The sequence below is a fragment of the Nerophis ophidion genome, linkage group LG04 (genome assembly GCF_033978795.1).
Source record: "Nerophis ophidion isolate RoL-2023_Sa linkage group LG04, RoL_Noph_v1.0, whole genome shotgun sequence".
In the NCBI taxonomy this organism is placed as follows: Eukaryota; Metazoa; Chordata; class Actinopteri; order Syngnathiformes; family Syngnathidae; genus Nerophis; species Nerophis ophidion.
The window spans coordinates 84,516,911-84,544,530 of record NC_084614.1 but is presented as its reverse complement, the minus strand read 5'-3'; the positions used below and the strand labels follow the sequence as shown (position 1 = coordinate 84,544,530).

Below are 27,620 nucleotides of genomic sequence, written 5' to 3'. Positions count from 1 at the left end.
ATCGGTCTAAGCCTGGGCCCTGGAGAGGGGGTCCAGACTGAGGCAGAGAGAGAGAAAAAACAACGACAACTCATAGCCATAGCACACATCCCTCTCACATGTGTGTAAGAGGGAGACATCAAAGAACACAAAGGACATAAAAGCAGCGGATACAAGCACCCACTTCTACATACAGCTATGAATAAAAAGTAAAATAGGTGGAGGGAGCATGGCCAGAGACAGGAGCAGACCCAACAAAGCAACCAAGACAGCCGACTTCACTCTCGGCCAGTGTCCAGTCCGCATGGATGAGCGAGGACACGTCCAAGGAGACTGAGGTGTCCGACACCTGCTCACCCAGCCAAGACACCGCCAAGCCTCTCCGTCCCGGCGCTCAGTGCTAGCTCCGCAGTCCTGTCCCCTCATCCGCATCTCCTCCAGTCCCTCCAAACCGACTACGGTGTGGCAGATACCCGGCAGCTGGTCTCCATGGCCAAAAGGCTCCCAGGAGGCAGATCCAGAAGTCCACAAAAAAGCACCGCAGAGGTCACGAAAGTGGCACCCCTTGTCACACAGTCCCAAAGGGTCCCGGACCAAAAGGCAAAAAAAATTAAAAATAAAATAAATATATATATGTATGTATGTATATATATATATATATATATATATATATATATATATATATATATATATATATATATATATATGTGTATATATATATATGTATATATGTATATATGTATATGTATATATGTGTATATATATATATATATATATATATATATGTATATATATTGGTAAGTGTTTGTTTGGCGTTAAATGTGGGTGGAGGGAAACGTTGGCTGCAAATATAGCTACAAATGTACATGCAGCTAGCCTAAATAGCATGTTAGCACTGATTAGCTGGCAGTCATGCCGCGACCAAATATGTCTGATTAGCACATAAGTCCATAACATCAACAAAACTCACCTTTGTGATTTCGTTGACTTTATTGTTGGAATTGATCTGCAGGTTATCTATACATCTCTGTGCCACGTCTGTCTTAGCATCGCCGGTAAAATGTGCAGACCAAACGATCGGGACTTTCGCATCTTTTCACACTGGAGCAACTTAAATCTGTCGATTGGTAAGAGTTTTTTTGGCATTAAATGTGGGTGGAGGGAAACGCCGGATGCAAATATAGCTACAAATGTACATACAGCTAGCCTAAATAGCATGTTAGCATCGATTAGCTGGCAGTCATGCCGCGACCAAATATGTCTGATTAGCACATAAGTCAATAACATCAACAAAACTCACCTTTGTGATTTCGTTGACTTTATCGTTGGAATTTATCTGCAGGTTATCTATACATCTCTGTGCTATGTCCGCCTTAGCATCGCCGGTAAAATGTGGAGACCAAACGGTCGGGACTTTCGCATCTTTTCACACTGGAGCAACTTAAATCCGTCGATTGGTAAGAGTTTGTTTGGCATTAAATGTGGGTGGAGGGAACCGTTGGATGCAAATATAGCTACAAATGTACATACGGCTAGCCTAAATAGCATGTTAGCACCGATTAGCTGGCAGTCATGCCGCGACCAAATATGTCTGATTAGCACATAAGTCAATAACATCAACAAAACTCACCTTTGTGATTTAGTTGACTTTATCGTTGGAATTTATCTGCAGGTTATCTATACATCTCTGTGCTATGTCCGCTTTAGCATCGCCGGTAAAATGTGCAGACCAAACGATCGGGACTTTCGCATCTTTTCACACTGGAGCAACTTAAATCTGTCGATTGGTAAGAGTTTGTTTGGCATTAAATGTGGGTGGAGGGAAACGCCGGATGCAAATATAGCTACAAATGTACATACAGCTAGCCTAAATAGCATGTTAGCATCGATTAGCTGGCAGTCATGCCGCGACCAAATATGTCTGATTAGCACATAAGTCCATAACATCAACAAAACTCACCTTTGTGATTTCGTTGACTTTATTGTTGGAATTGATCTGCAGGTTATCTATACATCTCTGTGCTATGTCCGCTTTAGCATCGCCGGTAAAATGTGCAGACCAAACGATCGGGACTTTCGCATCTTTTCACACTGGAGCAACTTAAATCCGTCGATTGGTAAGAGTTTGTTTGGCGTTAAATGTGGGTGGAGGGAAACGTTGGATGCAAATATAGCCACAAATGTACATACGGCTAGCCTAAATAGCATGTTAGCACTGATTAGCTGGCAGTCATGCCGCAACCAAATATGTCTGATTAGCACATAAGTCCATAACATCAACAAAACTCACCTTTGTGATTTCGTTGACTTTATCGTTGGAAATGCATCTGCAGGTTATCCATACATCTCTGTGCCACGTCTGCCTTAGCATCGCCGGTAAAATGTGCAGACCAAACGATCGGGACTTTCGCATCTTTTCACACTGGAGCAACTTAAATCCGTCGATTGGTAAGTGTTTGTTTGGCATTAAATGTGGGTGGAGGGAAACTTTGGATGCAAATATAGCGACAAATGTACATACGGCTAGCCTAAATAGCATGTTAGCACCGATTAGCTGGCAGTCATGCCGCGACCAAATATGTCTGATTAGCACATAAGTCCATAACATCAACAAAACTCACCTTTGTGATTTTGTTGACTTTATCGTTGGAATTTATCTGCAGGTTATCTATACATCTCTGTGCTATGTCCGCTTTAGCATTGCCGGTAAAATGTGCAGACCAAACGATCGGGACTTTCGCATCTTTTCACACTGGAGCAACTTAAATCTGTCGATTGGTAAGAGTTTGTTTGGCATTAAATGTGGGTGGAGGGAAACGTTGGATGCAAATATAGCGACAAATGTACATACGGCTAGCCTAAATAGCATGTTAGCATCGATTAGCTGGCAGTCATGCCGCGACCAAATATGTCTGATTAGCACAATAAGTCAATAACATCAACAAAACTCACCTTTGTGATTTCATTGACATTATCGTTGGAATTGATCTGCAGGTTATCTATACATCTCTGTGCCACGTCTGCCTTAGCATCGCCGGTAAAATATGCAGACCAAACGCATCTTGTGACACTGGAGCAACTTAAATCCGTCGATTGGTAAGTGTTTGTTTGGCGTTAAACGTGGGTGGAGGGAACGGCTGGATGCAAATATAGCTACAAATGTACATACAGCTAGCCTGAATAGCATTTTAGCATCGATTAGCATGCCGTGCTACGTAAATCAACTTGAATCCGTCCCTGATCGTGTTGTTACAGCCTCCGACAACACACCGACGAGGCATGATGTCACCTATTTAGAGTTAGGAAATCGGTTAAAAAACTAAATGGTCTTTTTTCTGCACCATCAAGGTATATATTGACGCTTATGTAGGTTTGCTGATAATGTCCCCCTTTAATAAGTTGTCTTATATACTGTAATAGTGTCTGACAAGAGGGTTCACTCCATACTTGCTGGTGGTAAAGGTGGGAACAGCTCCCCTGTCCATCAAAAGTCTGGACACGCCACTGCTCGTGACCAGTGGGTGCGCGCGCAGCAGCTGTCGGAACAGACGGATCCAGACTCTCCGGTGTGTCGGAAGGATCCCGGCAGGCAGGCAGGAGTGGCACGGCGCTGGGCGGCGGAGCGCTGGCGGAGGGATTCGCCTGAACCCCGCGGACGAAGCCAATCGATGAGCTGGCGGGCTGGCGGGCAGAGACAAGCGGGAATAAAGGACGGAGACTCCGGCGAGGACTCGTCACGTCGCGGCCGAACACCGTCGTGTTTCACCGGTAAGACACGGACGGAACACTCCGTACATGTTCAATACAGGGATGGAAGTCTTTCTTTTCTGACGCCTTAGTTAGGACATTTTTATTGAACTTCCTCACGGCAGCTTGGCCATTTTCATCTTTTTTTTTTAATTTTTAACCAAGTGTTTTTCTCTTTTCATCCCCGTCTAGTGGACTTCCTCTCCGGGACACGACCCACGTCCTCACCCGGTAAGTAACTCGCCGTTAAGCGGAGCAATGTTGGCGTGGGGTCCACCCACCTGATATCTGCCGGTCGTCCAGAAACTTGAAGGGTTCCAGGTTCGAATCCAGCTTATCCTAGTCGCTGCCGTTGTGTCCTTGAGCAAGACACTTCACTCTCTCCTGTTTGTTTAGAAATGGAAATAGGAAAGATATTCTTAATAACTATCAGATTTTCCTGGGTAAATAAAAGTTAAAAAAAATAATTATTAAACAAAGCAGCAGGTGTCCAACTCAAAGCCCAACATTATTTAATTGTGGCCGCGATTTATTTTTTAAGTGGCCTGTCCCATAATTTTAAAGTATTTTATGTAGTCTGCCAAGTCCTTTAAAGTGGCCCTCCATGTCATTGTATGTGTCCTGCGATAGTTTGCAAAACACAAAAGCCGCGTCATTTTATGTAATCTGCCAAATAAAAAGCCATATTTTATAGTGACCTGCCATTTCATTTTAAAGTGGCCCACTATGTCATTTTATGTAGACTGCCAAGACATTAAAGTGGCCCTCTATGTCATTGTATGTGTCCTGCGATAGTTTGCAAAACACAAAAGCCGCTTCATTTTATGTAGTCTGCCAAACAAAAAGCCACATTTTATAGTGACCTGCCATTTAATTTTAACATGGCCCACCACGTCATTTTATGTAGACTGCCAAGACATTAATGTGGTCCTCCATGTCATTTTATGTGTCCTGCGATAGTTTGCAAAACACAAAAGCCGCGTCATTTTATGTAATCTGCCAAATAAAAAGCCATATTTTATAGTGACCTGCCATTTCATTTTAAAGTGGCCCACTATGTCATTTTATGGAGACTGCCAAGACATTAAAGTGGCCCTCTATGTCATTGTATGTGTCCTGCGATAGTTTGCAAAACACAAAAGCCGCTTCATTTTATGTAGTCTGCCAAACAAAAAGCCATATTTTATAGTGACCTGCCATTTAATTTTAACATGGCCCACCACGTCATTTTATGTAGACTGCCAAGACATTAATGTGGCCCTCCATGTCATTGTATGTGTCCTGCGATAGTTTGCAAAACACAAAAGCCGCGTCATTTTATGTAATCTGCCAAATAAAAAGCCATATTTTATAGTGACCTGCCATTTCATTTTAAAGTGGCCCACTATGTCATTTTATGTAGACTGCCAAGACATTAAAGTGGCCCTCTATGTCATTGTATGTGTCCTGCGATAGTTTGCAAAACACAAAAGCCGCTTCATTTTATGTAGTCTGCCAAACAAAAAGCCACATTTTATAGTGACCTGCCATTTAATTTTAACATGGCCCACCACGTCATTTTATGTAGACTGCCAAGACATTAATGTGGTCCTCCATGTCATTTTATGTGTCCTGCGATAGTTTGCAAAACACAAAAGCCGCGTCATTTTATGTAATCTGCCAAATAAAAAGCCATATTTTATAGTGACCTGCCATTTCATTTTAAAGTGGCCCACTATGTCATTTTATGGAGACTGCCAAGACATTAAAGTGGCCCTCTATGTCATTGTATGTGTCCTGCGATAGTTTGCAAAACACAAAAGCCGCTTCATTTTATGTAGTCTGCCAAACAAAAAGCCATATTTTATAGTGACCTGCCATTTAATTTTAACATGGCCCACCACGTCATTTTATGTAGACTGCCAAGACATTAATGTGGCCCTCCATGTCATTGTATGTGTCCTGCGATAGTTTGCAAAACACAAAAGCCGCGTCATTTTATGTAATCTGCCAAATAAAAAGCCATATTTTATAGTGACCTGCCATTTAATTTTAAAGTGGCCCACTACGTCATTTTATGGAGACTGCCAAGACATTAATGTGGTCCTCCATGTCATTGTATGTGTCCTGCGATAGTTTGCAAAACACAAAAGCCGCGTCATTTTATGTAATCTGCCAAATAAAAAGCCATATTTTATAGTGACCTGCCATTTAATTTTAAAGTGGCCCACTATGTCATTTTATGTAGACTGCCAAGACATTAACGTGGTCCTCCATGTCATTTTATGTGACCTGCGATGGGTTTGCAAAACACAAAAGCCGCATCATTTTATGTAGTCTGCCAAATAAAAAGCCACATTTTATAGTGACCTGCCATTTAATTTAAACTGGCCCACTACGTCATTTTATGTAGACTGCCAAGACATTAAAGTGGCCCTCTATGTCATTGTATGTGTCCTGCGATGGTTTGCAAAACAAAAGCCGCATCATTTTATGTAGTCTGCCAAATAAAAAGCCACATTTTATAGTGACCTGCCATTTAATTTTAACACGGCCCACCACGTCATTTTATGTAGACTGCCAAGACATTAATGTGGCCCTCCATCTCATTGTATGTGTCCTGCGATAGTTTGCAAAACACAAAATCCGCAACATTTGATGTAGTCTGCGAAATAAAAAGCCACATTTTATTCTGACCTGCCATTTCATTTTAAAGTGGCCCACTATGTCATTTTATGTAGACTGCCAAGACATTAATGTGTGTCCTCCATGTCATTTTATGTGACCTGTCATACATACGTTTGCAAAAAATTAAAGCCACATCATTTTATAGTGGCCCGCCATTTAATTTTTGATTTGGCCCACTACGTCATTTTATGTAGTCTGCCTTGTCATTTAATGTGGCCCTCCGTAACATTTTACGTGTCCTGTGATAGTTTGCAAAACATAAAAATCAACATTTTATTGTGGTCAGTCATTCAAATTTAATGTGGCCTGTCCCATGATTTTAAAGTGACACGCCAAGTCATTTTATGTAGTCTGCCAGGTCATTTAAATTGGCCCTCCATGTCATTGTATGTGTCCTGCGATAGTTTGCAAAACACAAAAGCCACCTCATTTTATTGTGGCCGCGATTTAATTTTTAAGGTGGCCCGTCCTATAATTTTAAAGTGACACGCCACATAATTCTAACGTGGCCCACCACCGTCATTTTATGTTGACTGCCAAGACATTAATGTGGTCCTCCATGTCATTTTATGTGACCTGTGATAGGTTTGCAAAAAATAAAAGCCACATCATTTTATAGTGGCCCGCCATTTAATTTTTGCGTAATTTTTATGTAGTCTGCCTTGCCATTAAAGTGGCCCGCCATTTAATTTTTAATTTGGCCCACTACGTCATTGTATGTAGTCTGCCTCGTCATTTAAAGTGGCCCTCCGTGTCATTTATGTGGCCTGTGATGGGTTGCAAAACAAAAAAATCCACATTTTATTTTGGTCCACCATTGAAATTTGATGTTGCCTGTCCCATCTTTTTAAAGTGACACGCCAAGTCATTTTATGTAGTCTGCCAAGTCCTTTAAAGTGGCCCTCCATGTCATTGTATGTGTCCTGCGATAGTTTGCAAAACACAAAAGCCACATCATTTTATTTTGGCCGCAGTTTAATTTTTAATGTGGCCCGTCCTATAATTTTAAAGTGAGGCCCGTCCTATAATTTTAAAGTGACACGCCACATAATTCTAACGTGGCCCACCACCGTCATTTTATGTTGACTGCCAAGACATTAATGTGGTCCTCCATGTCATTTTATGTGACCTGTGATAGGTTTGCAAAAAATAAAAGCCACATCATTTTATAGTGGCCCGCCATTTAATTTTTGCGTAATTTTATGTAGTCTGCCTTGCCATTAAAGTGGCCCACCATTTAATTTTTAATTTGGCCCACTACGTCATTTTATGTAGTCTGCCTCGTCATTTAAAGTGGCCCTCCGTGTCATTTATGTGGCCTGTGATAGGTTGCAAAACAAAAAAATCCACATTTTATTTTGGTCCGCCATTGAAATTTAGTGTTGCCTGTCCCATAATTTTAAAGGGACACGCCATGTCATTTTATGTAGACTGCCAAGACATTAAGGTGGTCCTCCATGTCATTTTATGTGACCTGTGATAGGTTTGCAATAAATAAAAGCCACATCATTTTATAGTAGCCCCCCATTTAATTTTTGCGTAATTTTATGTAGTCTGCCTTGCCATTTACGTGGCCCGCCATTAAATTTTTAATTTGGCCCACTACGCCTTTTTATATAGTCTGCCTCATCATTTAAAGTGGCCCTTCGTATCATTTTACGTGTCCTGTGATAGGTTGCAAAACATAAACATAAAAACATAAAAATCCACATTTTATTGTAGTCAGCCATTCAAATTTAATTTGGCCTGTCCCATAATTTTAAAGTGACACGCCAAGTCATTTTATGTAGTCTGCCAAGTCCTTTAAAGTGGCCCTCCATGTCATTGTATGTGTCCTGCGATAGTTTGCAAAACACAAAAGCCACATCGTTTTATCTGGCCTCGATTTAATTTTTAAGGTGGCCTGTTCTATAATTTTAAAGTGACACGCCACATATTTCTAATTTGGCCCACCAACGTCATTTTATGTAGTCTGCCAAATAAAAATCCTCATTTTATAGTGACCTTCCATTTAATTTTAAAATGGCCCACCATGTAATTTTATGTAGACTGCCAAGACATTATTGTGGTCTTCCATGTCATTTTATGTGACCTGTGATTGGTTTGCAAAAAATAAAAGCCACATCATTTTTATATTGGCCCGCCATTTAATTTTTGATTTGGCTCAGTACGTAATTTTATGTAGTCTGCCTTGCCATTAAGTGGCCCGCCATTTAATTTTTAATTTGGCACACTACGTAATTTTATGTAGTCTGCCTCGTCATTTAATGTGGCCCTCCGTGTCATTTTAAGTGGCCTGCGATAGTTTGCAAAACACAAAAGCAACAACTTTTTATTCTGGCCGCAAGTTGTTTTTTTTTAATATGTGGCCTGTCCTTTAATTTTAAAGTGAGACTCACATAAATCTAATGTGGCCCGCCAACGTAATTTTATGTAGTCCGTCAAATAATTTAGAGTGGCCCTCCATGTTAATTTATTTGGCCTGTGATAGGTTGCAAAACAAAAAAGTCACTTTTTATTGTGACCCGCCATTCAATTTTAATGTTGCCTGTCCCATCATTTTAAAGTAGTACACCACATAATTTTATGTAGTCTGCCAAGTCATTTAATGTGGCCCTCCGTGTCAATTATTGTGGCCTGTGATAGGCTGCAAAGCAAAAAAGCCACATTTTATTGTGACCCGCCATTCAACTTTAATGTCTCCTGTGCCATGATTTTAAAGTGGTACGCCACGTCAGTTTATGTAGTCTGCCAAGTTATTTTTATCTGGCCTGTGATAGGTTGTAAAACAAAAAAGCCACGTTTTATTGTGACCCACTATTCAATTTTAATGTTGCCTGTCCAAAAAATGTAAAGTGCTACGCCACGTCATTTCATGTAGTCTGCCAAAACATTTATTGTGGCCCTTTATGTCATAGGGATGCGATAGGTTGCAAACAAAAGCCACAACATTTTATAGTGGCCCACCATTTAATTGTTAAAGTGACCCACTACGTCATTTTATGTAGTCTGCCAATTCATTTATGTGGCCCTTTATGTCATTTATTGTGGCCTGCGATAGGTTGCAAACAAAAGCCACAACATTTTATAGTGGCCCGCCATTTAATTGTTAAAGTGACCCACTACGTCATTTTATGTAGTCTGCCTCATCATTTAATGTGGCTTTTCATGTCATTTTGTGTGGCCTGTGATAGGTTGCAAAACAAAAAAGCCACATTTTATTGTGACCCGCCATTCAATTTTAATGTTGCCTGTCCCATCATTTTAAAGTGGTACGCCACGTCATTATATGTAGTCTGCCAAATAATTTAGGGTGGCCCTCCATGTTATTTTATGTGACCTGCAATAGGTTGCAAAAAAATGCCGCGTTATTATATAGTGGACCACCATTTAATTTTTGAATTGACCCACTACGTCATTTTATGTAGTCTGCCACGTCATTTAAGGTGGCTTTTCGTGTCATTTTGGGTGGCCTGTGATAGGTTGCAAAACAAAAAAGCCACATTTTATTGTGACCCGCCATTCAATTTTAATGTTGCCTGCCCCATCATTTTAAAGTGGTACGCCACGTCATTATATGTAGTCTGCCAAATAATTTAGGGTGGCCCTCCATGTTATTGTATGTGACCTGCGATAGGTTGTAAAGCAATGATCTGATTGGTCCACGCGTGCGCCAACACTACGTCTCCTCCTGTCAACGTTGTTTTACGGCGGTTATTTTTGTTCACTGTTGCCATTTTTTATTTATATTTTGTTGTTGGAATCTTTATTTCAAGTACAAAATCATAAAAGATCCAATACAAAACAAGACAAACATTATTTAAGGATGCAGTATTTATTTAGAAACTGTACAGAAACAGTTAGAAAGTTGTCCTTTCAGTAAATGATGAATTTATTAGGCTCAGACGGTTCATTTCTTCTGTAAGTAACAATATATAATGAATAAATGTCAGTGTTTATCTGTAAATAACAATATATAATTAATAAATGTCAGTGTTTATCTGTAAATAACAATATATAATTAATAAATGCCAGTGTTTATCTGTAAATAACAATATATAAATCATAAATGACAGTGTTTATCTGTAAATAACAATATATAAAAAATACATGTCAGTGTTGATCTGTATATAACAATATATAAATAATATATGTCAGTGTTGATCTCTAAATAACAATACATAAAGGAAAAATGTCAGTCTTTACCTGTAAATAACAATACATGAATAATAAATGTCAGTGTTTATCTGTAAATAACAGTATATCAATAATGCATGTCGGTGTTTATCTGTAAATAACAATAATCAACAATATATGTCAGTGTTAACTATAAATAATAGATGTCAGTGTTTATTTGTAAATAATGGTATATAAACGATAAATGTCAGTGTTTGTCTGTAAATAACAATATATAAATAATAAATGTCAGTGTTGATCTGTAAATAACAATATATCAATAACACATGTCAGTGTTTATCTGTAAATAACAATACATCGATAATAAATGTCAGTGTTAACTGTAAATAACAATATATGAATAATACATGTCAGCGTTGATCTGTAAATAACATTATATGGATAATGCATGTCAGTGTTTATTTGTAAATAACAATATATTAATGATAAATGTCAGTGTTTGTGTGTAAATAACAATATATAAATAATAAATGTCAGTGTTGATCTGTAAATAACAATATATCAATAACACATGTCAGTGTTGATCTCTAAATAACAATACATAAATGAAAAATGTCAGTCTTTCCCTGTAAATAACAATACATGAATAATAAATGTCAGTGTTTATCTGTAAATAACAGGTTATCAATAATGCATGTCAGTGTTTATCTGTAAATAACAATAATCAACAATAAATGTCAGTGTTAACTGTAAATAACAATATATCAATAACACATGTCAGTGTTTATCTGTAAATAATACATCAATAATAAATGTCAGTGTTAACTGTAAATAACAATATACCAATCATACATGTCAGTGTTTATCTGTAAATAACAATATGTCAATTATACATGTCAGTGTTTATTTGTAAATAACAATACATCAATGATAAATGTCAGTGTTTGTGGTAAATAACAATCTGTAAATAATAGATGTCAGTGTTATCTGTAAATAACAATATATCAATAACACATGTCAGTGTTTATCTGTAAATAACAATACATCGATAATAAATGTCAGTGTTAACTGTAAATAACAATATATGAATAACACATGTCAGCGTTTATCTGTAAATAACATTATATGGATAATACATGTCAGTGTTTATTTGTAAATAACAATATATAAACGATAAATGTCAGTGTTTGTCTGTAAATAACAATCTGTAAATAATACATGTCAGTGTTATCTGTAAATAACAACATAAATAATGTCAGTGTTGATCTGTAAATAATATGTCAACAATACATGTGAGTGTTTATCTGTAAATAACAATATATCAATGATAAATGTCAGTGTTTATCTGTACATAATAATATATCAATCATAAATGGCAGTGTTTTCCTGTAAATAACAACATATCAATAATAAATGTCAGTGTTTATCTGTAAATAACAATATATCAATGATAAATGTCAGTGTTGATCTGTAAAATAACAATATATAAATAATACATGTCAGTGTTAATCTGTACATAACAATATATCAATAATAAATGTCAGTGTTGATCTATAAATAATAAATGTCAATGTTGATTTGTAAATAACGCGATATCAATACATGCCACTGTTTAACTGTAAATAACAATATATAAATAATGCATGTCAGTGTTTATTTTTAAATAACATATCAATAATACATGTCAGTGTTTATCTCTAAATAACAATATATCAACAATATATGTCGGTGTTTATTTGTAAATAACAATATATGAATAATACATTTCATTGTTAACTGTAAATCACAATATATAAATGATACATGTCAGTGTTTATCTGTAAGTAACAATATAACAATAATACATGTCAGTGTTTGTATGTAAATAACAATATATCAACAATACATGCCAGTGTTTTTTAAATAACAATATATAAATAATAAATGTCAGTGTTGATCTGTAAATAACCATATTTCAATAATAAATGTCAGTGTGTATCTGTAAATAACAATATATCAATGATAAATGTCAGTGTTGATCTGTAAAATAACAATATATAAATGATACATGTCAGTGTTTATCTGTAAATAACAATATAACAATAATACATGTCAGTGTTTGTATGTAAATAACAATATATCAACAATACATGTCAGTGTTTTTTAAATAACTGCGATGAGGTGGCGACTTGTCCAGGGTGTACCCTGCCTTCCGCCCGATTGTAGCTGAGATAGGCGCCAGCACCCCCCGCAACCCCGAAAGGGAATAAGCGGTAGAAAATGGATGGATGGATGGAATGTATAAAAAACAAATGTCAGTGTTGATCTGTAAATAACAATATATCACTGGAATTAAACATTGGTATTTAAAGGTTTACATTTCAATTACAATAATACAATTGACGAGAAATACCAGTTAATTACATTTGGAAGGGTATACTTTCATTATTATTATGTATTGGCAATTACATCAGTGGTTAATTTGGTCTCCAAAAAAAAAGGCAATAAAATCCTTTATGGGCAATACATTATCGGTCAATGTATCGTCCAGTAAAATGTGTGACAATGCAGAAACTGTATCAAAAGAAGACGTCAACTTTCATGTAAAACTAAGAGATGCTCTTTTTAATGCGTTCGTCTTCGGCATTTGTGAGCGCAGACACAGCTGTGTTGTTGTTTTTCCAGTGCGAATTCGACTGAAAAAGGAAAATGATGCCAGGTGGAGCGCAAGACTGAACATTCCTAAATTGGCTGAGCCTCGAAGTACTCACCTTCATAAATACCCGTCTCCGCTTCATGCTTCAACTCGGTTAATAACGTTCATGCGTTATTCAACGAAAAAATGAAGATTGGAATTTGTCAGGGTTAGTTTGTGACGAGCCCCAGGAAGCAGAGAAGGAGGCAGGCATTTTGCAGGTAAACATCTTTTAATTCCAATACTAGAACAAGAACAAAAGGGGTACGAGGCGGATAACAAAACTAAAAGCGCTAGTATGGGAGCTAGACAACAAAAGGAGCTTAGCATGGAAGCTAGCGGGTAGCGAGCAGGAAAACAGAAGTCGTTACTTGTAGAATGAAAACAAAACGGAAGCAGGGAACAAAAGAAAGTAAGCTACAAACCGATACCGAAACATAGCTTACCGCTACGCTGCAATGACACGACACGACAGGAGCGACAATACGGAAGCGACATCGACAATAATCCAGCACTGACCGAATGGGAAGACAGGTCTAAATAGGACCTGGCTGATTGACACCAGGTGTGGCCAGGTGCCATTCAGCCACAGCTGAGGGGAAACAGCACTCAGGGAGAAGGACAGGAAACTGACACAATAAGCGCAAGACTGAACATTCCTAAATTGGCTGAGCCTCGAAGTGCTCACCTTCATAAATACCCGTATTCATGCTTGAACTCGGTTAGTTACGTTCTACAAAAAAATGAAGATTGGAATTTGTCAGGGTTAGTTTGTGACGAGCCCCAGGATGCAGAGAAGGAGGCAGGCATTTTGCAGGTAAACATGTTTTACTTCAAATACTAGAACAAGAACAAAAGGGGTACAACAAAAAGCGCGCACCAGACGGATAACAAAACTAAAAGCGCTAGTAGGGGAGCTAGAAAACAAAAGGACCTTAGCATGGAAGCTAACTACCGAAACATAGCTTACCGCTACGCTGCAATAACACGACACGACAGGAGCGACAATACGGAAGCGACATCGACAATAATCCAGCACTCACTGGATGGGAAGACAGGTCTAAATAGGACCTGGCTGATTGACACCAGGTGTGGCCAGGTGCCATTCAGCCACAGCTGAGGGGAAACAGCACTCAGGGAGAAGGACAGGAAACTGACACAATAAGCGCAAGACTGAACATTCCTAAATTGGCTGAGCCTCGAAGTGCTCACCTTCATAAATACCCGTCTCCGGTTCATGCTTGAACTCGGTTAATAACCATCCATCCATCCATCCATCATCTTCCGCTTATCCGAGGTCGGGTCGCGGGGGCAGCAGCCTAAGCAGGGAAGCCCAGACTTCCCTATCTCCAGCCACTTCGTCTAGCTCTTCCCGGGGGATCCCGAGGCGTTCCCAGGCCAGCCGGGAGACATAGTCTTCCCAACGTGTCCTGGGTCTTCCCCGTGGCCTCCTACCAGCTGGACGTGCCCTAAACACATCCCTAGGGAGGCGTTCGGGTGGCATCCTGACCAGATGCCCGAACCACCTCATCTGGCTCCTCTCGATGTGGAGGAGCAGCGGCTTTACGTTGAGTTCCTCCCGGATGGCAGAGCTTCTCACCCTATCTCTAAGGGAGAGCCCCGCCACCCGGCGGAGGAAACTCATTTCGGCCGCTTGTACCCGTGATCTTATCCTTTCGGTCATGACCCAAAGCTCATGACCATAGGTGAGGATGGGAACGTAGATCGACCGGTAAATTGAGAGCTTTGCCTTCCGGCTCAGCTCCTTCTTCACCACAACGGATCGATACAACGTCCGCATTACTGAAGACGCCGCACCGATCCGCCTGTCGATCTCACGATCCACTCTTCCCCCACTCGTGAACAAGACTCCTAGGTACTTGAACTCCTCCACTTGGGGCAGGGTCTCCTCCCCAACCCGGAGATGGCACTCCACCCTTTTCCGGGCGAGAACCATGGACTCGGACTTGGAGGTGCTGATTCTCATTCCGGTCGCTTCACACTCGGCTGCGAACCGATCCAGTGAGAGCTGAAGATCCCGGCCAGATGAAGCCATCAGGACTACATCATCTGCAAAAAGCAGAGACCTAATCCCGTGGCCACCAAACCGGAACCCCTCAACGCCTTGGCTGCGCCTAGAAATTCTGTCCATAAAAGTTATGAACAGAATCGGTGACAAAGGACAGCCTTGGCGGAGTCCAACCTTCACTGGAAACGTGTCCGACTTACTGCCAGCAATGCGGACCAAGCTCTGGCACTGATCATACAGGGAGCGGACTGCCACAATAAGACATTCCGATACCCCATACTCTCTGAGCACTCCCCACAGGACTTCCCGAGGGACACGGTCGAATGCCTTCTCCAAGTCCACAAAGCACATGTAGACTGGTTGGGCAAACTCCCATGCACCCTCAAGAACCCTGCCGAGAGTATAGAGCTGGTCCACAGTTCCACGACCAGGACGAAAACCACACTGTGCCTCCTGAATCCGAGGTTCGACTATCCGGCGAAGCCTCCTCTCCAGTACACCTGAATAAACCTTACCGGGAAGGCTGAGGAGTGTGATCCCACGATAGTTGGAACACACCCTCCGGTCCCCCTTCTTAAAGAGAGGGACCACCACCCCGGTCTGCCAATCCAGAGGTACCGCCCCCGATGTCCACGCGATGCTGCAGAGTCTTGTCAACCAAGACAGCCCCACAGCATCCAGAGCCTTAAGGAACTCCGGGCGGATCTCATCCACCCCCGGGGCCTTGCCGCCGAGGAGCTTTTTAACTACCTCAGCGACCTCAGCCCCAGAAATAGGAGAGTCCACTACATATTCCCCAGGCACCGCTTCCTCAAAGAAAGACGTGTTGGTGGGATTGAGGAGGTCTTCGAAGTATTCCCTCCACCGATCCACAACATCCGCAGTCGAAGTCAGCAGAACACCATCCGCACCATACACGGTGTTGATAGTGCACTGCTTCCCCTTCCTGAGGCGCCGTATGGTGGTCCAGAATCGCTTCGAAGCCGTCCGGAAGTCGTTTTCCATGGCTTCCCCGAACTCTTCCCATGTCCGAGTTTTTGCCTCCGCGACCGCTAAAGCTGCACACCGCTTGGCCCGTCGATACCCGTCCACTGCCTCCGGAGTCCTATGAGCCAAAAGAACCCGATAGGACTCCTTCTTCAGCTTGACGGCATCCCTCACTGCTGGTGTCCACCAACGGGTTCTGGGATTACCGCCACGACAGGCACCAACAACCTTGCGGCCACAGCTCCAATCAGCCGCCTCGACAATAGAGGTTCGGAACATGGTCCACTCAGACTCAATGTCCCGCACCTCCCTCTTGACATGTTCAAAGTTCTCCCGGAGGTGTGAATTGAAACTCTCTCTGACAGGAGACTCTGCCAGACGTTCCCAGCAGACCCTCACAATGCGTTTGGGCCTGCCAGGTCTGTCCGGCATCCTCCCCCACCATCGCAGCCAACTCACCACCAGGTGGTGATCGGTAGAAAGCTCCGCCCCTCTCTTCACCCGAGTGTCCAAAACATAAGGCCGCAAATCCGATGACACAACTACAAAGTCGATCATGGAACTGCGGCCTAGGGTGTCCTGGTGCCAAGTGCACATATGGACACCCTTATGTTTGAACATGGTGTTTGTTATCGACAAACTGTGACGAGCACAAAAGTCCAATAACAAAACACCACTCGGGTTTAGATCCGGGCGACCATTCTTCCCAATCACGCCTCTCCAGGTTTCACTGTCGTTGCCAACATGAGCGTTGAAGTCTCCCAGTAGGACAAGGGAATCACCCGGAGGAGCACTTTCCAGTACTCCCTCGAGTGTACCCAAAAAGGGTGGGTATTCTGAACTGCTGTTTGGTGCGTAAGCACAAACAACAGTCAGGACCCGTCCCCCCACCCGAAGGCGAAGGGAAGCTACCCTCTCGTCCACTGGGTTGAACTCAAACGTACAGGCTTTGAGCCGGGGGGCAACCAGAATTGCCACCCCAGCCCGTCGCCTCTCACTGCCGGCAACGCCAGAGTGGAAGAGGGTCCAGTCCCTCTCGAGAGAACTGGTTCCAGAGCCCTTGCTGTGCGTCGAGGTGAGTCCGACTATATCCAGCCGGAACTTCTCTACCTCGCGCACTAGCTCAGGCTCCTTCCCCCCCAGTGAGGTGACGTTCCACGTCCCAAGAGCTAGCTTCTGTAGCCGAGGATCGGACCGCCAAGTGCCCTGTCTTCGGCTGCCGCCCAGCTCACAATGCACCCGACCTCTATGGCCCCTCCTATGAGTGGTGAGCCCATTGGAGGGATGACCCACGTTGCCTCTTCGGGCTGTGCCCGGCCGGGCCCCATGGGAACAGGCCCGACCACCAGGCGCTCGCCATCGTGCCCCAACTCCGGGCCTGGCTCCAGAGCGGGGCCCCGGTGACCCACGTCCGGGCGAGGGAAATCTGGGTTCATTTCGTTGTAATTCCATAGAAGTCTTTGAGCTGCTCTTTGTCTGATCACTCACCTAGGACCTGTTTGTCTTGGGAGACCCTACCAGGGGGCATGAAAACCCCCAGACAACATAGCTCCTAGGATCATTGGGACACGCAAACTCCTCTACCACGGTAAGGTAGCAGCTCAGAGAGGAGTCGGTTAATAACGTTTTTTTTTTTTTTTTTTTTTTTTTTTTTTTTTTTTTTTTTTTTTCGTTGAACGTCGGTTAATAACGTTCAACGAAAAAATGAAGATTGGAATTTGTCAGGGTTAGTTTGTGACGAGCCCCAGGATGCAGAGAAGGAGGCAGGCATTTTGCAGGTAAACATGTTTTAATTCAAATACTACAACAAGAACAAAAGGGGTACAACAAAAAGCGCGCACCAGACGGATAACAAAACTAAAAGCGCTAGTATGGGAGCTAGAAAACAAAAGGACCTTAGCATGGAAGCTAGCTACCGAAACATAGCTTACCGCTACGCTGCAATAACACGACACGACAGGAGCGACAATACGGAAGCGACATCGACAATAATCCAGCACTGACCGGATGGGAAGACAGGTCTAAATAGGACCTGGCTGATTGACACCAGGTGTGGCCAGGTGCCATTCAGCCCCAGCTGAGGGGAAACAGCACTCAGGGAGAAGGACAGGAAACTGACACAATAAGCGCAAGACTGAACATTCCTAAATTGGCTGAGCCTCGAAGTGCTCACCTTCATAAATACCCGTATTCATGCTTGAACTCGGTTAATAACGTTCAACGAAAAAATGAAGATTGGAATTTGTCAGGGTTAGTTTGTGACGAGCCCCAGGATGCAGAGAAGGAGGCAGGCATTTTGCAGGTAATCATGTTTTAATTCAAATACTAGAACAAGAACAAAAGGGGTACAACAAAAAGCGCGCACCAGACGGATAACAAAACTAAAAGCGCTAGTATGGGAGCTAGAAAACAAAAGGACCTTAGCATGGAAGCTAGCTACCGAAACATAGCTTACCGCTACGCTGCAATAACACGACACGACAGGAGCGACAATACGGAAGCGACATCGACAATAATCCAGCACTGACTGGATGGGAAGACAGGTCTAAATAGGACCTGGCTGATTGACACCAGGTGTGGCCAGGTGCCATTCAGCCACAGCTGAGGGGAAACAGCACTCACGGAGAAAGACAGGAAACAGACAAGATAAGAGCGCTGACAGGAACTAAAGACAGGAAATACTACACGCACACAAGAAAAACTAAAACACAAACAAACTGTCAGGGGCAAACCTGACAGAATTGTTCTTCTTCAAAAGTTTGACAAAAGTTGGTCCTAATTATATTTCCGCACCAAACTTTCTAATAAACTCTTACATAGGGCAGGGCCTTTTTTTAATATCTCAATATTTTTAGGCCATATCGCGATACACGATATATATATCTCCATATTTTGCTTTAGCCTTGAATGAACACTTGACACATATAATCACAGCAGTATAATGATTCTATGTGTCTACATTAAAAGATTCTTCTTCATACTGCATTAATATATGCTACTTTTAAACTTTCATGGACAGAAGGAAGTCACAACTAAGTCAATTGAGCAAAAGTGTATTTATTAAACAGTTATTAAGCAGTGGCACAAACATTCATGTCATTTCCAAAAGAAGTGCAATATTGTCAGAGACATTTTAAAACAGGGGCGCCAAACTCAAATACAGAGTGGGCCAAAATTTTAAACGGAACAAAGCCGCGGGCCAAGGTTGAACAAACTAACCTTTTAATAGGGACCCAAACAAGTTCTGCATTAAATATTGAACAAGCAAGGCTTATATAACTTTAGTGACATGCAAAATCTAGTTTCAAATATTAATTAAAGCTGCAAGCAGCGTTGGTCGGGTCCGCCTTTGGCCGCTGCCAAGCCCTGGTCTAAGTCAGACCTACGTAGAGGTCTTTGTTTCATGTCTCTACGACATTCCTAACAGAAGTTACAAGCAGTTTTGTCTGGGTTTTTTCCAAGGGGGCGCTAGAGCGCAATTTTGACTTTTGGGGTTTGGTTTTTTATTAGATGGCAATTTTCGCCAGTCCTGAAGTGTGTGTAAAATTTGGTGAGTTTTGAAGCATGTTAAGGGGGTCAAATTACAGATCGGCGTTTTTGGATGTTGTTGATAAATGGCTTTTGCTTTGCATAGTAGAGCTTTAACTTGCACTTTGAAGCATTTTAAGGGGGTCAAATTACAGTTTAAAGAGGCAAAAATTACATTTTTTAGGAAACTTTGAGCAGGGGTTCTTTGAAGGCGTGTAAAATCCAAACCGGAGCAGTAATCAAAACTTTGTTGGACAGTTTTAATCAAAAGAGTTCAATCTCTCTCCTGTGCGAGTTTGAAGCCGAAACGACAAACGCACTCGGAGGCGTTTACGTTTGAAAAAGGTGACGGGTTTGTACAAAACTTTTATTTTGAAGGGGTAATTTTTAACTTCCTGTTGATTTTTGCCGAAGGATGTCAATTATCTAAATGTAGGTCTAAGTGAGACCTACATAAAAGTTTTTGTTTCATGTCTTTCCGGCATTTTTACTGGAAGTTACAAGCAATTTTGTTTGTGTTTTCTTCTTAGGAGCAGTTTTTGCTGTGTTTTATTCAAAAATTGCGCTAGAGCGCAATTTTGAGTTTTATTTTTATTTTTTTTCATTAGATCGCAATTTTCGGCAGTCCTGATGTGTGTGCCAAGTTTGGTGAGCTTTGAAGCATTTTAAGGGGGTCAAATTACAGCTGAAAGAGGCAAAACATGCATTTTTTGCGAAACTTTTGTTTTAAATGGGTTTTTTTCAACTTCCTGTTGATTTTAGGTATACAAGTTTCTAATTGTTTCTGTTGAAGGACTGAAGCTCTACATAAAACAAGAATGGGAAAGAATTCCACTTTCAAAGCTTCAACAATTAGTTTCCTCAGTTCCCAAACGTTTATTGAGTGTTGTTGAAAGAAAAGGTGATGTAACACAGTGGTGAACATGCCCTTTCCCAACTACTTTGGCACATGTTGCAGCCATGAAATTCTAAGTTAATTAAAGCTGCAAGCAGCGTTGGTCGGGTCCGCCTTTGGCTGCTGCCCCCGAGACCCACGGCCGGATAAGCGTTAAAAAACGCCTTGGAGCCACTATTTTGAGAATCTAATGCATTGTGAAAGTAATGCAGTTGTTGTATTGAAGTGAAAATATCAAACTTCCTGTGGATTTTTGCTAAAGCATGTTAGTTATTAAAATGTAGGTCTAAGTGAGACCTACATAGTGTTGTTTGTTTCATGTCTCTCTGACATTCCTACCGGAAGTTACAAGCAGTTTTGTCTGTTTTCTTCCTAGGAGCAGTTTGTCCGTGTTGTATTCCTAGGGGGGCGGTAGAGCGCAATTTTGAGTTTTGAGGTTAGGTTTTTTCATCAGATCTCAATTTTTGCCAGACCTGATGTGTGTGTCAAGTTTGGTGAGTTTAGAAGCATTTTAAGGGGGTCAAATAACAGCTCAAAGAGGCAAAAATGACATTTTTTAGGAGACTTTGCACAGGGGTTCTTTGAAGGCGCGTAAAATCAAAACCTGAGAACTTATCAAAACTCTGTTCTATACTTTTAATCAGAAGGGTTCAATCTCTCTCCTGTGTGAGTTAGTTACCAAAACAACAAACGCACTCAGAGGAGATAATGTTTGAAGAAAGGTGACCGTTTTTTACAAAACTTTTGTTTTGAAGGGGGGATTGCAAACTTCCTGTTGATTTTTGTTGGGGGTTGTCAATCTATGAAATGTAGGTCTAAGCGAGACCTACATAGAGGTTTTTGTTTCATGTCTCTCTGACATTCTTACCGGAAGTTACAAGCAATTTTGTCTGTGTTTTCTTCCTAGGAGCAGTGTTTTCAGTGTTTTATTCAAAAATAGCGCTAGAGCGCAAATTTGAGTTTTGGGGTTTAGTTTTTTCATTAGATGGCAATATTCGCCAGTCCTTATGTGTGCGCCAAGTTTGGTGACTTTTGAAGCATTTTAAAGGGGTCAAATTACAGCGCAAAGAGGCAAAAATTGCATTATTTGCGAAAATTTTATTTTGAAGGGGTTATCGCCAACTTCCTGTAGATTTTTGCTGAAAGAAGTGAGTGTATGAAAATTGGGTCGAAGTCAGACCTACATAGGAGTTTCTGTTTCATGTCGCTATGACATTCCTAACAGAAGTTACATGCAGTTTTGTCTGTAATTTCTTCCTAGGGGGCGCTAGAGCGCAATTTTCATTTTGGGGGATTAGTTGCTTAATATGTTGGGAAGGTTTGATATACCGACGTGTGTCAAATTTGGTGAGTTTTGAAGCATGTTAAGGGGGTCAAATTACAGCGCGTAGGTGCGGAATAATAATAAAACACAGCAGTTTCAATAGGGTCCTTGGCCCATGGCAAAGGACTCCACAGGAGTCTTTTGCCATGGGCCAAGGACCCTAATTATTATTTGCAAAAAGAAATAAAGTATGCAGTGACACATCTTTGGGTAATTTTTTAATTCAATCCTAACTTGTATCAAGTGTCGGCTTGGGTAAAACCTGCCTGTGGAGTGGACTCGGTTGTGTTGAGGAGACGCACCCACACAGTGTGGGAAGTATGGATGAGATGAGTGGCCATAATAGCGTGTGAAACCCAAATCCAGGTCCTGATGGTGTAAACACGGTTTCAGCTTCCCATAGCACATTTTCAAAATGAGATGACATCAGCCATATGTTGTTTTCTCGGAAAGCCTCGAGCCCCTTGCAGTCCTTCAATGCACGGCAAAATACAGTTAGTCATGGTTCTTGCACGCCTATGGTGCTGAATGCTGTCTTTGTTGGGTCTGTGATTGAGGAGACGTCATGAAATAGTTCCAATGGGATTTCTTCAGCCATCTCTGCTATGGGAACATAAAAGCCCGCATTGTGTCTACTAAGCAATTTTAAATGTCTGCCGCCAAATGACCCTGCTCTACTCAGCACGGGGACAGTGTCCCTCGTACGCTACAGACCATCACACGGCTGAGAATGTCAAGACGGGCGTGCACCATTGCTGTTTGCTCACTAGCATGACTGGCTAAGAAATGCTAACAAACAATGAAAGCATCTGGGCCAGGGGTCGGCAACCTAGAAAAGTTGAAAGAGCCATATTGGTCCAAAAATACAAAAACAAATCTGTCTGGAGCCGCAAAAAATGAATAGCCATATTACGTACAGATAGTGTGTCATGAGATATAAATTGAATTAAGATGACTTAAAGAAAACTACGGAGGCAAAAACTCGGACATGGGAAGAGTTCGGGGAAGCCATGGAAAACGCCGCCTCAGGAAGGGGAAGCAGTGCACTATCAACACCGTGTATGGTGCGGATGGTGTTTTGCTGACTTCGACTGCGGATGTTGTGGATCGGTGGAAGGAATACTTCGAAGACCTCCTCAATCCCACCAACACGTCTTCCTTTGAGGAAGCGGTGCCTGGGGAATCTGTGGTGGGTTCTCCTGTTTCTGGGGATGAGGTTGCTGAGGGATTCAAAAAGCTCCTCGGCGGCAAGGCCCCAGGGGTAGATGAGATCCGCCCGGAGTTCCTTAAGGCTCTGGATGCTGTGGGGCTGTCTTGGTTGACAAGACTCTGCAGCATCGCGTGGACATCGGGGGCGGTACCTCTGGATTGGCAGACCGGGGTGGTGGTTTCTCTCTTTAAGAAGGGGGACCGGAGGGTGTGTTCCAACTATCGTGGGAGCACACTCCTCAGCCTTCCCGGTAAGGTTTATTCAGGTGTACTGGAGAGGAGGCTACGCCGGATAGTCAAACCTCGGATTCAGGAGGAACAGTGTGGTTTTCGTCCTGGTCGTGGAACTGTGGACCAGCTCTATACTCTCGGCAGGGTTCTTGAGGGTGCATGGGAGTTTGCCCAACCAGTCTACATGTGCTTTGTGGACTTGGAGAAGGCATTCGACCGTGTCCCTCGGGAAGTCCTGTGAGGAGTGCTCAGAGAGTATGGGGTATCGGACTGTCTTATTGTGGTGGTCCGCTCCTGTACAATCAGTGCCAGAGCTTGGTCCGCATTGCCGGCAGTAAGTCGAACACATTTCCAGTGAGGGTTGGACTCCGCCAAGGCTGTCCTTTGTCACCGATTCTGTTCATAACTTTTATGGACAGAATTTCTAGGCACAGTCAAGGCGTTGAGGGGTTCCGGTTTGGTGACCGCAGGATTAGGTCTCTGCTTTTTGCAGATGATGTGGTCCTGATGGCTTCATCTGACCGGGATCTTCAGCTCTCACTGGATCGGTTCGCAGCCGAGTGTGAAGCGACCGGAATGAGAATCAGCACCTCCAAGTCCGAGTCCATGGTTCTCGCCCGGAAAAGGGTGGAGTGCCATCTCCGGGTTGGGGAGGAGACCCTGGCCCAAGTGGAGGAGTTCAAGTACCTAGGAGTCTTGTTCACGAGTGGGGGAAGAGTGGATGGTGAGATGGACAGGCGGATCGGTGCGTCGTCTTCAGTAATGCGGACGTTGTATCGATCCGTTGTGGTGAAGAAGGAGCTGAGCCGGAAGGCAAAGTTCTCAATTTACCGGTCCATCTACGTTCCCATCCTCACCTATGGTCATGAGCTTTGGGTCATGACCGAAAGGATAAGATCACGGGTACAAGCGGCCAAAAATGAGTTTCCTACGCCGTGTGGCGGGTCTCTCCCTTAGAGATAGGGTGGGAAGCTCTGCCATCCGGGAGGAACTCAAAGTAAAGCCACTGCTCCTTCACATGGAGAGGAGCCAGATGAGGTGGCTCGGGCATCTGGTCAGGATGCCACCCGAACGCCTCCCTAGGGAGGTGTTTAGGGCACGTCCAACCGGTAGGAGGCCACGGGGAAGACCCAGGACACGTTGGGAAGACTATGTCTCCCGGCTGGCCTGGGAACGCCTCGGGATGCCCCGGGAAGAGCTAGACGAAGTGGCTGGGGAGAGGGAAGTCTGGGCTTCCTTGCTTGGGCTGCTGCCCCCGCGACCCGACCTCGGATAAGCGGAAGATGATGGATGGATGGATAAAGAAAACTAATTGACCTTGCGGTGTGTATATTCGAAACATATTACATATTGTTACAAAGGTATTTGTTTCTACATTACATATGTACTTGCAGTGTGCATTTTGTACAAATTACATATTGTTTTGAAGGTGTCTATTACTACATTATGTATATACTTGCATTATGTATATAAAATATAATGCATATTGTTATGAAAGTGTCTGTTGATACATTATAAATATACTTACAGTTTGTATATTGTACATAGTACATATTGTTTTGAAGGTGTCTATTACTACATTATGTATATACTTGCATTATGTATATAAAATATATTGCATATTGTTATGAAAGTGTCTGTTGATACATTATAAATATACTTACAGTTTGTATATTGTACATAGTACATATTGGTATGAAGGTGTCTGTTACTATATTATGTATATATACTTGTAGTGTGTATATAAAACATATTACATATTGTTATGAAGGTGTCTGTTACTACATTATATATATACTTGCAGTGTGCATTTTGTACAAATTACATATTGTTTTGAAGGTGTCTATTACTACATTATGTATATACTTGCATTATGTATATAAAATATATTGCATATTGTTATGAAAGTGTCTGTTGATACATTATAAATATACTTACAGTTTGTATATTGTACATAGTACATATTGTTTTGAAGGTGTCTGTTACTACATTATGTATATACTTGCATTATGTATATAAAATATATTGCATATTGTTATGAAAGTGTCTGTTGATACATTATAAATATACTTACCGTTTGTATATTGTACATAGTACATATTGGTATGAAAGTGTCTGTTACTACATTATATATATACTTGCAGTGTGTATATAAAACATATTACATATTGGTATGAAGGTGTCTGTTACTACATTATATATATATACTTGTAGTGTGTATATAAAACATATTACATATTGGTATGAAGGTGTCTGTTACTACATTATGTATATACTTGCATTATGTATATAAAATATATTGCATATTGTTATGAAAGTGTCTGTTGATACATTATAAATATACTTACAGTTTGTATATTGTACATAGTACATATTGGTATGAAGGTGTCTGTTACTACATTATATATATACTTGTAGTGTGTATATAAAACATATTACATATTGTTATGAAGGTGTCTGTTACTACATTATATATATACTTGCAGTGTGCATTTTGTACAAATTACATATTGTTTTGAAGGTGTCTGTTACTACATTATGTATATACTTGCATTATGTATATAAAATATATTGCATATTGTTATGAAAGTGTCTGTTGATACATTATAAATATACTTACAGTTTGTATATTGTACATAGTACATATTGTTTTGAAGGTGTCTATTACTACATTATGTATATACTTGCATTATGTATATAAAATATATTGCATATTGTTATGAAAGTGTCTGTTGATACATTATAAATATACTTACAGTTTGTATATTGTACATATTACATATTGTTATGAAGGTGTCTGTTACTACATTATACAGTATATATAGTAATTTAGTTGCAGTGTGTATTTAAAACGTTGATTGAGGGTTTTGGAGACTTTGAAGGCGACCTTTGGCTGCATCATCCAAACATTTTTTACCATCTTTAAAAATCCTAAAAAAAAAGACTTGTGTTCTTATCTCTCCTAATGATTGTGAACATTCCGAACAAAACATGCAGTTCCCCTTTTAACCTTAACAAGCAGGAAGTAATCGCACAAAGTGAGGACATTTGTGTTTGTTCTATGATGTCTTTGTTGTAATAATGCCTTTCAGCAATAAATCTTAGATGCTGGGAAAGCCTGTTTATTACCTTTTATATGGTGACACCTTTGTACGGAACATTTGTTTTTGTGAAACGAGCAGCAGAGCTGAATATGTGAAAATGCCCACAAGAAATGTGCCATGTCTTCTTTTAGTTGTTGTTTCTATTGAATCTTGATTGGAGATTTTTGGTGACTCAAAGTACCAGTGATTGTGGGTCTTGAGACATTTGTCAGGCGGCGTCTTTCCCGCCACATTTGACTTGGATCGGGCAACTTCAAAGCCCCGGTTCACGACCGTGTTTTAGAGCCAGGGGTGTCCAAAGTGCGGCCCGCAGGTAATTTTTTTAACGGCCCCACGAAACATTTTAAAAATACGATTGAAAAATTTTTAGAACGTAAAACGTGATATGAAGGAGCAAACATCAATCAATGTTTATTTATATAGCCCCAAATCACAAATGTCTCAAAGGACTGCACAAACCATTACGACTACAACATCCCCGGAAGAACCCACAAAAGGGCAAGGAAAACTCACACCCAGTGGGCAGGGAGAATTCACATCCAGTGGGACGCCAGTGACAATGCTGACTATGAGAAACCTTGGAGAGGACCTCAGATGTGGGCAACCCCCCCCCCCCCCCCCCTCTAGGGGACCGAAAGCAATGGATGTCGAGCGGGTCTAACATGATACTGTGAAAGTTCAATCCATAGTGGCTCCAACACAGCCGCGAGAGTTCAGTTCAAGCGGGAGTCCCGTCCACAGGAAACCATCTCAAGCGGAGGCGGATCAGCAGCGTAGAGATGTCCCCAACCCATACAGGCGAGCGGTCCATCCTGGGTCTCGACTCTGGACAGCCAGTACTTCATCCATGGTCATCGGACCGGACCCCCTCCACAAGGGAGGGGGGGACATAGGAGAAAAAAGAAAAGAAGCGGCAGATCAACTGGTCTAAAAAGGAGGTCTATTTAAAGGCTAGAGTATACAGATGAGTTTTAAGGTGAGACTTAAATGCTTCTACTGAGGTAGCATCTCGAACTGTTACCGGGAGGGCATTCCAGAGTACTGGAGCCCGAAATGAAAACGCTCTATAGCCCGCAGACTTTTTTTGGGCTCTAGGAATCACTAATAAG

The 27,620-nt window shown here is 41.7% G+C and overlaps 1 protein-coding gene across 2 annotated transcripts in view; it reads left to right on the top strand.

The window, feature by feature from the left end:
• Nucleotides 1-812: 812 nt before the first annotated feature.
• LOC133552094 (cAMP-specific 3',5'-cyclic phosphodiesterase 4B-like) overlaps nt 813-27,620 on the top strand; it is a 144,263-nt gene continuing 117,455 nt past the window's right edge. For both annotated transcript variants that reach the window (XM_061899419.1, XM_061899418.1), the window contains exons 1-2: nt 813-3,747; nt 3,919-3,957. The gene's annotated coding sequence lies outside the window, so the exon portion shown is untranslated. The remainder of the gene's footprint in view (nt 3,748-3,918; nt 3,958-27,620) is intronic.